Source organism: Taeniopygia guttata, chromosome 7 (genome assembly GCF_048771995.1).
Source record: "Taeniopygia guttata chromosome 7, bTaeGut7.mat, whole genome shotgun sequence".
Classification (NCBI taxonomy): Eukaryota; Metazoa; Chordata; class Aves; order Passeriformes; family Estrildidae; genus Taeniopygia; species Taeniopygia guttata.
In genome coordinates this window covers 22,930,509-22,943,099 of record NC_133032.1, presented here as the reverse complement: position 1 = coordinate 22,943,099, position 12,591 = coordinate 22,930,509, and the positions used below count along the sequence as shown (strand labels likewise).

General features: G+C 41.7%; 1 protein-coding gene across 7 annotated transcripts in view; it reads left to right on the top strand.

Annotated features, from left to right (window-relative positions):
- Positions 1-12,591, top strand: part of SPATS2L (spermatogenesis associated serine rich 2 like) — a 78,146-nt gene that overhangs the window by 19,764 nt on the left and 45,791 nt on the right. The window contains exon 1 of one of the 7 annotated variants that reach the window (XM_072932401.1): positions 5,883-5,907. The exons of the other annotated variants lie outside the window; for them this stretch is intronic. The gene's annotated coding sequence lies outside the window, so the exon portion shown is untranslated. Of the gene's footprint in view, positions 1-5,882; positions 5,908-12,591 lie in introns of those variants that run through there. 7 annotated transcript variants of the gene reach the window in all.

Genomic DNA, 12,591 nt, shown 5'->3' with positions numbered 1-12,591 from the left:
CTTAAACTTGAAAAGGGATTGTTTTTCAGCTCTGAAAAGCCTTCAGGTTGCTACTAAAAGATGGCTGTGTATAAATGTTCTTTCTGCAAATGAGGCCAAAATTTTTAATCAGCTCTGAAATTCAATCTTTTCCTGTAGTCCTTTCCACTTCTTTACCCCTCAGCAGAATGAGAATAACAAATACTTCCTCAGACTGTGGAGTTGGGATGATTGTACTCAGCTCAAATATATGGAGGTAAAGTGCCCTACAAGTACCTAGAGAAATAAAGTTTTTGTAGACATTGAGTATTGGAGCAAGTTCTAGATCAGAATCTGAGAAGAGACTACACCAATCTGGGATGGCGTTTCAATTTGACTTGCTGTGGTGGGTTCACCCTGGCCAGCAGCCAAGCACCCACACAACTCCCAACTCCCTGCAGCAGCTCTCCACAGGGGGATAGAGGCAAAAATAGGGAGAACAAAAGACAGCTCCTGAGCTGAGTTAAAAAACCATTTAATAGGTGAAGAAAAGCTCAGGGGCTCGGATGGTGAAAAACAAGCAGAGCAAGGGAGATGACATACCAGGTGATGGTAGAGTGATACCCAGCCAGTCTCCAAACAACAGCCAAAAAACTTGCTTGAAAAGAAAAATATCCTTTTACTTCTTTATCCCAATTTTTATTTGTGGACTTGAGGATAACATCACGTGAAATATCTTTCTGGTCACTCTGAGTCAGCTGTCCCAGCTGTGTCCTGTCCCAGCCTCTTGCCCCCCAGCCTGGCTGTGGGGGTGTAGTGGGAAGCAGAGGTGGCCTTGACACTGTGCAAGCACAGCTCAGCAATAGCCAAAACACTGGTGTGTTGTCAGCACTGTTGTAGCCACAGAGCCAGAACATGGCACCATATGGGCTGCTGTGAAGAAAGTTAACTCCATCCCAGTCAGACCCACCACAACCCCAAATCATACTGCTTTTTTCACTTACTTTTTAATGTAGTACTGAAAAAGTAATTATAACAAAAACAAAATCCTATTGTAAGATCTTAAGAACAGTTTCTTGATTAAAAAATGTTTTCTTGTACATGCAGATGTGAAATTTTCTCTAGAATCATGCGCACTTCTGAAACAGTTCAAAAAGACTTAAGAATTTGCTGAAGTTCATTTTTCACTGAAACGTGTGCAAAAAATTTGTTTCAGGAAGTTCAATAGCACTTAAGTGCTTGTCTGATAGGGTTTGCATATTCAAGCTGACTCTGTCCTGCAAGAACAGTTCTGGAGAAATTTTACCCCGTGTTTTACCAGAACATCAGAAATGTGTCAGAAATGGGTAATTCTCTAATTGCCTATAGGTGCATCTTGTTACTTGTGAGTCTTGTGAGTCTTATTTATCATGAGACTGGACTGATAAAATGCTTTCAAAATTGAAACATTAAGAATTAGATTTATGGGGTTATCCTAAGAAATGGAAAAACTTAAAAATTAAAAGATTTGAAGTAGGAATGAAATCTTAGTTCACTGCTGAAAAAAAGATCAGTGAATGGCCCTGTTCTTCCCTGCAACCCCCTACTTTTGGTTGCGTATGCTGCTGTCAGTGAAAACTAACTGGCAGCTGTGTTAGAACTCTGTGCAAAGAGTTCAGGTAATTCAGATTAGAGCTCACTGATTACTTTGATCGATATTGAAGTCTGAAACTGAAAGCAAGTTGAGCTTTCACAGATTTTTTAGAGAAAATAATTGAGATTAAAGGAGACTCTCAAGTTCTTGAATTGATTCTTTATTTTTAGGGTGTTTGGCCTGCTCTGGTGGCCCTTATGTATTCCACTTTTAATATGAAGAGAGATAAGTATATGTTCCTGGTAGAAAAACATCACAATGCATACACAAATGGGTAGCAGTGAGACTGGTCTTCATGTCAGAGTTCAAGGCAGCCACCTCCAAACCTCTTACTAGGTTTGTCGGTCAATGTTGTCATTCCAGGAGAGAGATGACATTATGGGATTTGGTTGATGATGCAGTAAGCACTGTGAAACTGAGACTCCAGTGCTGTCATAAAAAGTTCTCTGCAATTTCTCATGCCTTTTTAACATTGAAGCACTGACTTGAATGAAACTTTGCTTGTATGGTGGAGAAGAGTGAACATATTCATAGGGCAGCCCACAGTGAAGGCAAATAGAATTGCCCCCCTCCAGTATGTTTTGAAATAGTTCAGCTGTAAAGGTTCATGATTAGAGCAGGTAGTTTTTCTTTGCCAGTGATAACTTCTCTTTTTTGTTCTCTCTATGGAGCAGGCAATTGGTACAAGTTGGAAGAATGATGGAAATCTTTTGTTTTCGACAGCAAAGGAAGAAACTTTCTCTGAGACCACAAGGATGGAGTGTGTATTTTGCTAGAAGGGAGTATCAAGGCAGTAATTTGTGCCCTGTCCAAAAGCAAGGTGTATGTGGGGATAAAGTGGTGAAAGAGTTCTTGAATTTTTCTCCAACTGCACAGTTCACAGTTCAGGCAGTTTAAAAAGAGCCAAAGCATTCCCTGTTTGCTGTGCTGCGATTGTGAGCAAGGTGGCAAGGCTGTCTGATCTCAGTTAATGAGCAGAACCCCTGGAACAATAGTGATAGAGAAAGCTCAGGTCTTGGAAAATTCCTGCCTGTGTCAGTATTACTGGCAAGTAATTTTCATGTTTAAGGAAGACAACCAATGGAGCCGAGTCTCATCCTATGTAAATTGTGTCTCATATATGGATCTTTTTTTTCCTCCATTATCGGAGTGTCCAAATATTGAGCAAATATAAATCCAGCTCTCTTCAGCCAAAGTCCCTGGGTCTGTGGATGCCCATGACAGAGCTCTGTTAACCACCAAATCCAGTCACAGCTCATATCTGCTGCTTGCAGAGCCAGCCCTGCTTGTTTTGGTGTGTGGCTAAATTGGAGATGTAAATTTCTGGCAGCTCTGACTGTGTTTTTGTCTATGGTAAGAAATCTGTATGAGTGACTGCCAGAACTGCTCGTTATGAATGAAGATAACTTTGTGAATGGCTTCATGAAAATACAGTCAGACACTTTGTAAAGGACTAGCCATTCGAGAGTCACCTCTGCCTTTACTTGGTGAGGCTGCAGAATAATGTAGGAAAGGCATGACTGATACAGAGCTTTACTTGATAATAAATGCTGTGGTCAGCTCTTCTGTGTCTGCACAAGCTACAGTAACTTCCTGCTTTGTTAAGCTGAATTTTGCTTATCCCAAGTTTTGCTGTGATTTGGGTTTTTTGGGGAAGGATAGCTGGCTAACAGGGAATTCAGTTAGCTGTTGGGGAACCCTTGCTTAGCTGGTGTTCGAGAAATGTTTTGGCTATGCTGAAGTAGCTTTGCCGAGCCCCAACAAAACACATTTTATTGGGAAATTCCTAGCTAGCTCAGTTTATTGTCTGGCAGTTCTTACTGCTGACAGGCTGATCAGAGCACGTTAAGATACTGGGGGGTTGACTTGCTGAGACTTTGGCTTGCTCTGTGTGGTAACTCTGTTAACCAGCACTGGGTTTTTGATAGCACCTACATGCAATATATTAAGAGCTTGTCAGTGCTGTTGTAATGTTGCTAATTAATAGCAGTGAGAAGAGAGACTTAGCAGTTAAAGTAATTTTGAGGTTCCTATACAAAACATGCTTTTTTGTGTGCTTGTGATGGATTGACCCTGGCTGGATACCAGGTGCCCACCAAAGCCTCTCTGTCCCTCCTCACTTCAGCTGGGTAGGAGAGAGAAAATAACAAGACTTGTGGGTCGAGAGGACAGGGACAGATCACTCATCTATTATCATCCCAGGCAAAACAGACTAGACTTGGATAAATTAGCTTAATTTATTATCTGTCAATAAGAGTAAGAAGATGAGAAAAAAAACCCTCAATTTTAAAATGCCTTCCCCCCAGCCCTCCCTTCTTCTCAGGCTTAATGTTACTCTCAAATTCTCTAACTCCTCTCCAGAGCAGTGCTGGTGGATGGGTAATGAGGGTCATGGTCAGTTCATTACACATTGCATCTGCTGATCCTTCCTCCTCAGGGGAAGGACTCCCCACACTCTTCCCCTGCTCTAGTATGGGGTCCCTGCCACGGAAGTCAGCCCTCCATGAAGTTCTCCAGCATGGAGCCTTTCCACAAGCTATAGTTCTTCACAAACTGCACCAATGTGGATTCCTGTACCCTGCACCAGCAAGGGTTCCTTCTCATGGGGTGCAGTCCTTCAGGCACAGCTTACTCCAGTGTGAGCCCCCTGCAGCATCACAAGTCCTACCAGCAAACTTGCTCTAGCATGGGCTTCTCTTTCCAAGGGCCCACAGGTTACTGCCAGGAGCTTGCTCCAGTGAGGGTGTCCCGCAGGCTCCTTCAGGCATCCACTTGCTCCATTGTGGTGTCCTTCACAGTCTGCAGGTGGATCTCTGCATCCCTGTGGACCCCCATGGGCTGCAGGGGCACAGCTGCCTCACCATGGGCTGCACCGCAGGCTGCAGGGGAATCTCGGCTCTGGTGCCTGGGGCACCTCCTACCCCTCCTTCTCTACTGACATTGGTGTCTGCAGAGCTGCTCCTTTCATATATTCTTTCTTAGTCCTCCCGCCACCTGCAATTGCTGCTGCACAGCTTTTTTCACCCCGCCCTTCTTGACTGTTGCTCCAGGGGCACAGCCATGGTTGCTTGATGGGATTGACCTTGGCCAGCAGCAGGTGTATCTTGAAGCTGACTGGCATTGACTCTATCGGACACGAAGGAAACTTCTGCAGGTTCTCACAGAAGCCAAGTCTGTAGTCCCTCCCCAATACAGTGTCTGAAACCTGTTGGTATCCATGTTTCCCCAAGTAAAGTGGGTTTGGCATCCTTTAGCAGACTGAGTGTTTCAGCTGATAGGGCCTCCAGTGGTAACTAGTAACCTAGGTAACTACAAGTTACAGCTTAACTCTTGAACACTGAATTCTGTGAAGTAAGTAGTATTTTGTCTTATCCTCCAAAGCTTTGTTAAAGGTTCATCTTCAGAAATTCTGGACAGATGCAAAGTAAAGGTTTGTCCACAGATTTTATCATTTCATGGATTCTGGCATGCCAAAGATAGATCACTTACAGTAAATAGACACAAACAGATGAGCTGAAAGATGTTCTAGAATGTGTATCTGTGCTATACAGTGTAACTGAGCTTACCTGTCTTTGAGAAAATTACCTTAAAATAAGACATATTTCACTTTCCTTGAAAATGTTCCTCAGTAAATAAAGTATCTTCTTTTCATTCTGTTGATAAAGTTACTGTATTTGCTGTCCAGATGTTGCAGCTAGTCAAACAGCTTTGTCTCTGGGTTGCCCTTTTCAAGGTAAGAAACCTGTAATTAAAAAAAAATCCAAAACATTAATATACCTGTCTAAACAGGGGCCTCAGTTCATGCATGTCAGCAGCACTTCATATGCTATTGACCTTCAGAAGCAGAAAAGTTTTTTGAGATTGTCTCCCGACTATTGGTGAAGGTATGGAAAGGGGGACTGGTTAAGGTGCTTTTTTATAATTTTGGCAGTATGCAGTCTGCATTGATTGACTATACTTTGCAATTAATGTTGATGTAGCTGGGTAGTGTAGGTTTCAGTTGAAAAAAATAATGAGTTTCTTTTGGGCTTTACCTCTAAAAAATGCAGTTGAAAGTCCAGTGAATGCTCTAATAGCTACTTATTCATGTGTAATAGCAATTAGGTTGAAGGGCTGTATGAACAATAAGCAATTATGGGTTAACTTATTTATGTGCTTTTGTTGTTGTTTCCAGGAATTCCTTTTGTTAACATCAGAAAATCAATGTTTTCCTTGGCAGTAGGAAGGTGGGGGAGGAGAGGAAGACTACTATTTGTTGTAAATTTGAGAATATCGAAGTGTCAACAGTGGTGACAGTGTAGTGTCTGACTCTACAGGTACTGTAGGGACAAATAATATGGGAATACTGCTGGGCCTGTGTCTGTTAATTGTGGGTATACATCAGGTGATTTTACTAGAGAAACTCGTAAACATTTGTTAGAGCTTTTACGTACATATATTTTGTGTGTGTACATATGTATATAATATATAGTAATTTAAATACTGTTCAAGGAAAAATTTGCATCTTCTTCAAAGAAGCTATATGAGGTGACTTGGTTATAGCTAATGAAAGGCTGCATTTAATTTCAGTGTTTGGTTTAGAAGGTTCAGAGTACTTTGCCACATTTAAATCAGGTGTTTACCTTCAAGCATATACATGACCTCACTGACTCATAAAGTATGCTTATCTATACTTTAAATATATGTTACTTACCTGAAGTCTCACCACACTAAGGTTTCTTCAGGTCTGTCATGCCTCCAGTTGAGCACCGGGCCTTGTCAGTTCTCTTCAGAAGCCCTTTATTCAGGGAGTGCTTTCAGAGCTCTGGTAAAGTGCTTCCTTTCTCCAAAGTCACTGTAAACTTGCCAGTTTATCATGACTGTGGTGCTTCCTTGTGTGCTTGGTCAGGGCAGCTCTGATGACTTCTCCTTCTCTGCAGCTGGGGAGGCTCCTGTGGGACCAGCAAGCAGCTGGTTCAAGTCGATCTAGTTCTTTCAATTCAAAGGATTATATTTGCTGAGAGTCAGTCTTGCACATCTAACAACAGTCAGCTGGTTCTTCAGAGATGTCTGAGCAAGAAAGAAAGGTGATGTGGGCTTAAATATTTAATAGAAAGAAGGCTCAAATCAGAATAGCTCCAGAAATAATAGTATCTTTGAACTTGAGGTTTATTCCAACATTGAAAATTTACTATAATCTATTAGTCTGCTGGTGGAAGTTTGATTCCTTGTGATAATTTATTTCTTGATGTCCAAAACACACGTGAATTTGAACACTTCCTGACATTCACTTTTTTACTTCTGCTCTTACTGTTTAGAGAAAACACTGTGATTGAGGAAAGCAGTGCTCCCACTTTACATCCTTCCCTGTTAGCATTCCCATGCTGTGCTCTTGTAGCAGTCCACATTTGGGCAACCGCAAAAGCAAATGAGCCGACGCTGTCTCTTGGCATCCCGTTCTGAGCTGAAATAGGAGCCAGAGTAAATTGCTTAATAGCTCAAGTCCTTGGCAAAAGCAAAGTGGAAGATAATGCCTCGTTTGTGAAAACTGAAAGTTAACCTTTTTTGTTTTTTTGCAGGAGGGTCATGCAGATATAGAATTTGAGTGGATTGTTTTTTGTTATTTCACTGCTCTATATCTGTATGTTTAGGAAGATATTTTGAGGCGCTTGAGGAAGAGCAAGAGGCTAATGTTTATTTTGGCAAGTCTCACTGTGGAAAGTGAGTTTTCTCAGTCTGATTTTTTTTTTTTTTCAGAACTCCCATCCCTCCTTCCTGCTTATCAGAGAGAACTATTTTACCGATCATGTAGCTGAATTCATCTATTGTCAATTGGGCTCAGCTCTACTAGTATGATATGCGTAGTAAAACCGGGAATTCAGATTATGCTGAATCACAGTGATGCTCTGCAGATGTTCCTCTAGGATGCCAGCCAGCAGAACACAGGCTCTAGGCTTTCAGCAACATTCTCCTGCAGAGTAGGGAGGGTATAGAGCCCCTGTGTGCAGTCCCTGAAGTGGGGAGCATCAGAAGGCAGCAAGTGGATATTTTATCCTGAGCAGCCATTGGGTAGTTTTGGTGCTGTGGTGCTGGGTTTCCTACCTTTGGAGCTCTGGAGTGGGGATATGCCTTTGCTGGCTCTTACCTGGTTCCAGGAGGCTAATAGATGTGTTTGAGGGAAATCAGAAAACTCTTTAGAGAAAATCTTATTCTTTTAAGAAAGGGGTTTAACCTAGGGGTAAAGTCTCTTCCAGTGTAGCAGCAGGCAGGTTTGGAACAGGCACTAGATCTTCAGTGTCTGTAGGCTGGAGTCATTCTCTTGTCCTGGGGCTACTGAGATGAGTTTTTTCTGTCTCTTCTGTTTGAGCTGTTTCATGTTCTTTATTATATAAACATTTCTAGAACAGGACTCCTCATTTTTTCCACAATTCCCAAGATTTTAATGAGTTTTTATTTTCCTACCATTAAATGAAAAATTGTTGGGAGGCTTTCTGCCTTACACTATTTCAGCCTTTTGGTATTTTCGTAGTTCACTGGAGCTTCTTAATGTGGAGTAGAGTCAGTGTTGCTGAGTGTTTCATTCTTTGGTAAATGGGTGGTATAAATTGGATGGGTCAAAAAGAAGAGCAGTAGAAAGTGCTGTCACCTCAGTTTAGAATTACATGTGCATATGATCACTCATAGACTTCTAGCAGTATATTTGATAGTTGTTCAGGTGACAAAACCTGCTGGGTAGGGAGTTCAGACACATGATATGTACATCAGTTTAGGTGAGAAAACATTGGCTTTAGATTCCTAACTCTGCTTCACATGGCAGGTTGTGCCGTTTTAGAAAGGATCGGGCTTGAAAATAAGTGTTTGGCTACTAATCAGTATGGAAAGAGGGTAGGAGGAATTTTCGGAGGTTGTGCCTAAGTCCCTTGAATGTTCACTAGGAAATAGCTCGTCTATCCTGTAAAATATCCTTTCATAGAAAAGCTTGCTGCTGTGCCACAAGACTTCCTTCCAGAAAGTTGATGTTTTTTTAAAATTTTAATTCCTAGCTTTTGTTTAAGAAGTGTACTGTCACATGTGTTTTGGGGAAGCTTTTCAATATTTAGAATGCTATTTTTAAAAAAATAATGGCAACTAGTTTATTTTCAAATTTATTTTACTTAAAATTATTATTATTTCATAAAGCATTTTATTCATTCTTTCTGTGTCTGTGTGCCTGCCTATACACACACACACACACACACACACATACATATATATATATATATATATGTGTGTGTGTGTGTGTATGTCAGCAGTTACAGAGTATTTACTTTGCACTGGTACCTGTCTGTTGAGACATGGAAGCAAAGCTCTACACAGGATTTGCATGTGCCCACTCCTGCAGCTCTGTTCTTCATTCCAGTAAGTTGCTGTAAATAATGCAGAGCGGACCTTTCTTTATGTGCTTTTTAAATTGATCTCCATTGCTCAGATGCAGGATGGCATTAATGACTTTAATATAAACTACTGGCTTGGATCCGTCTCAGCCCGAGCTATATTCTGCAGTGGTAGCAGGTTGTTACCCTTCCAGGTCTCTGAGGTGGTAACTGGTGATCACTGTTAGAGGGTGTCAGTCACTTGTCATGAGCAAACACCAGCTCATACAGTGACACCAGTCTCTGGGGAAACCACACTGAAACTTGTGTAAAAGAAGAGCTTTCTCTGATAGGACAGACCCAGCATTCACAGAGTGTACAGGAAGAGGATTTGCTAGCGCCCTCGCTTGTAACCAAGGGTGACCAGTGATAGAAAATACAGCCAGAATATTTTGTGATGTCAGTGTATGGTTATATCATTTTGTATATGTCAGATATGGTTATATCACTAAATACTTTTAAACTGTTTGGATGAAATATTAATGGAGTTTGGGGAGGATGCCAGTCAGTAGCTTTCTTTTGACCCTCTCTGAATGTGACCTTGTTAAGGGCTAGAGCCTTCCTCTTCAGGATTCTCATACAGTGGAGCTGCAGCACCAAGTGCAGGGAGGACCTGAGGATCCCTCACACACCACATCTCTGTGAAAATGCAAATGCTTGTGCAGCCCACATAAGCAGTGGTCTGGCTTCTCACACGCTGGAACTGAGAGAGGGAAGCAAGTCAGCTGACAAGAGGGGAGAAGCACAGGCTCACCCTGGGTTACATGGATGGTACCATCTCTGCTTAGGAAGGGGAGAGCATAACAAGGTCAAAGAGCAGTGGGTTTTATCACAATGAGGTACAGAACTTTCTGATGCCTAACCATTTAGTTACAACAGTCTGGACACGGCAATGTGTCTATGGTACCTGCTTAGAGCCATTCCTGCCCTTGGCAGAAATCTGAGGAGGATGGGGAAAAGAAGGACACTGACCCAGGTGCTAAGGTTTGTGCTTCCTCACATATGCCACTCTTACCTTTGTCCCTTTTTTCTTTTTAGCAGATAGGTCTGTGGTCTCTCAGATATGGACTTTATAGTGTTAAACAGCATAACTGAGTTCATGGTGTACCACTGCATATTTTCCAAACCTTTACCCCTTACTGCCCATTTCCAAGCGAGAGGCCTGCAAAGGTGTAGATCTGAGACAGGTGTGTATTCCTCAAACTGTGTAGTCAGGCATTTCAGAAATCCTCAGGAGGAGGTGATAAACAGTGGGGGAGCATAAGCCTTCTTTCTGTAGGAATCCAGAGCTACATGTGGAATCAGTGAGATGCTTCATTTCCTGCATCCTGTTTCCAGATCTGCAGCCAGTGGGTTTCAAGCACAGTGTGGTGACCAGTAGAGAGTCTGGCTGCAGTAGCTGAGCAGGAGGGAGAATGCAGAGGCAACAGCTGCGGTCTGTGATTGAGACAAGCGTGACCAGGGACAGTAGCAGGGCTGGCCTCTGCAAATGATGGATATTCTGGAATGTTTGTGCACTTCCATACATATGTTCATGCAGGCATTTAAAGGAAAGGATTTTGAAGGCCTCAGATGTCATGAAACTTATCCGGGGTGCTTAACTAGTCTGAAGTGGCTAATCTCAAACTTCCAAAAACCAGGAAATACCAAATGATGATATGGATAGAAAATTTCTACATGCCGTCATCAGAAGGATATAGAACAGTACTGGAAAACACCAGTCCTGTATTTGTAACATTTTGTGTTGATTTTACTAGGTGTGTTCATTCCTAGTGAAACAAAAGGCTAAAAGGACAGCTGTGAGGATACTTGTTAATATGTTCTGACTCTGGTTATGTTTATGCATTTTCTTATTATGTTTGCCTTTAGACATGAGACTACAGCAAACAGAAAATCATACCCATTACTAATCTCAAGATCCTGAAGACAAATGTCTGAATCTTGGTATTTCTTGTAGTTTCACAAACAGTGGCGTGCTGATGTTTGCCCATTTGACCTAATTAATTTTTTCTTCTATTTAAATAAAATCTGAATGAAAACCAAAATCATTACTTTCTGAAATGCTTGAATTTTCGGATCTCACTCTCAAGAGTTTTTTCATTCTTTCTAGTTCAACAATATTAGCTTAAAACTGCAACAGAAAAACTGTGTTTATTTCAGGCTTCATGTGCAGTTCCCTAGTAGCATTTCTTTGTAACAAGAAACAAAGTCAAATCTGAAATGGAGGCCATGTGTCTCTGTTTCTGCTGGTTTTGCTTTACCTGGGGCCCGTGGAAGTCTGCAGGCAAGACAGTGTAATATAATATATATGGATGGATAGGAATCTCATTTGAAAATGAGATGTAATTCTGTAGAGAAGGTAGAAATAGAGAAGATGAAAGCATAGTGCAGGCTGCTACAATCTCATTAAATACTGTCATGGTTTAATCCCAGCCAGCGACTAAGCACCACACAGCTGCTCATTCACTGCCTCCCCTTGGGAGTGAGCTTTCGGTAGCAGAGCTTTGTATGCTGAGCCTGACATCATATGATATGGACTATCCCTTTGCTCAGCTGTCCCAGCTCTGTCCCCTCTCAATTTCTTATGCCCCTCAGGCTCCTCACTGCTGGGGTGGGGTGAGAGGCAGAAAAGGTCCTGATGGTGTGTAAGAAATGCTGGCAGTATCTACAACATCCCTGTGTTATAGCTACTGTGAAGAAAACTAACTAAATACCAGACAAAACCAGTACAGGTACTTAGCATTCTTTTTTCTTATTTTTGGAAGTTTCTCTAAAATTGTGATTCCTTTGTTCTGTCCATACCTGTCTAGCTTTTAGGAGCTGGGGGGTTTAGACTGAACTATTTGGAAATGAGAAAATGATCTGTAATTAAAAATAGAAAATAATTAAAATTCATATTCTGATGTTGTTCTACTTCATGAAAAAATTTGAGTGACAAAATTGTAAACTCTAGTTTCTCTTTTAATAGTAAGCTCTAGCTTCTCTTTTAATAGACAAAGCTCACTCAGTGACTGGAATTAGAGAAGCATTGGCAATGGTCAAGTCACTTAGACCTGGAATTCTTGGTTTGCTGGGGTAGTATTTCCTTAGAAAAGGAAACAGTTGCAGGGCGGACAAGGAACTACGACCTTTTTTGGGGTGTAGGAAAGCATTCATCCATAAGCCTACAGATGGGAAATCCTCCCAACACCCCATCATTAGGTGCTATTTAATGGGGAGTTTTTTTATCCCCCTTCCCAAAGCTGCATTTTCAGATGTCAAAAGTGGTGGAGCAGGTGTCACACACAGTCTCTACTCTGACACACTTTACTGTGACAGAGTATTTTCACAAATTGTATCTTTCTGGCAACACTTATGCTTTCATAGACTACTTTTCCACTCTCTGTATTTGCAAGGAGATTTTTTGGGTTTTTTTTGTTGTGTTAGGAGTGGGGAGCATCTGACAGAGTTTTGAAGTGTGAAATTTAAATGTGCCAGGTTTTGCAGCAGTGGCATGACACAGAGTTGTTGTGATTCTTTGATGCTTGAGATGCAGGCAATCCCCCCCCCCGCCCCACATCCACAATGTTGTATAGAATGGAGTGCTTGTCAGCTTTACCTGAGAGTCTG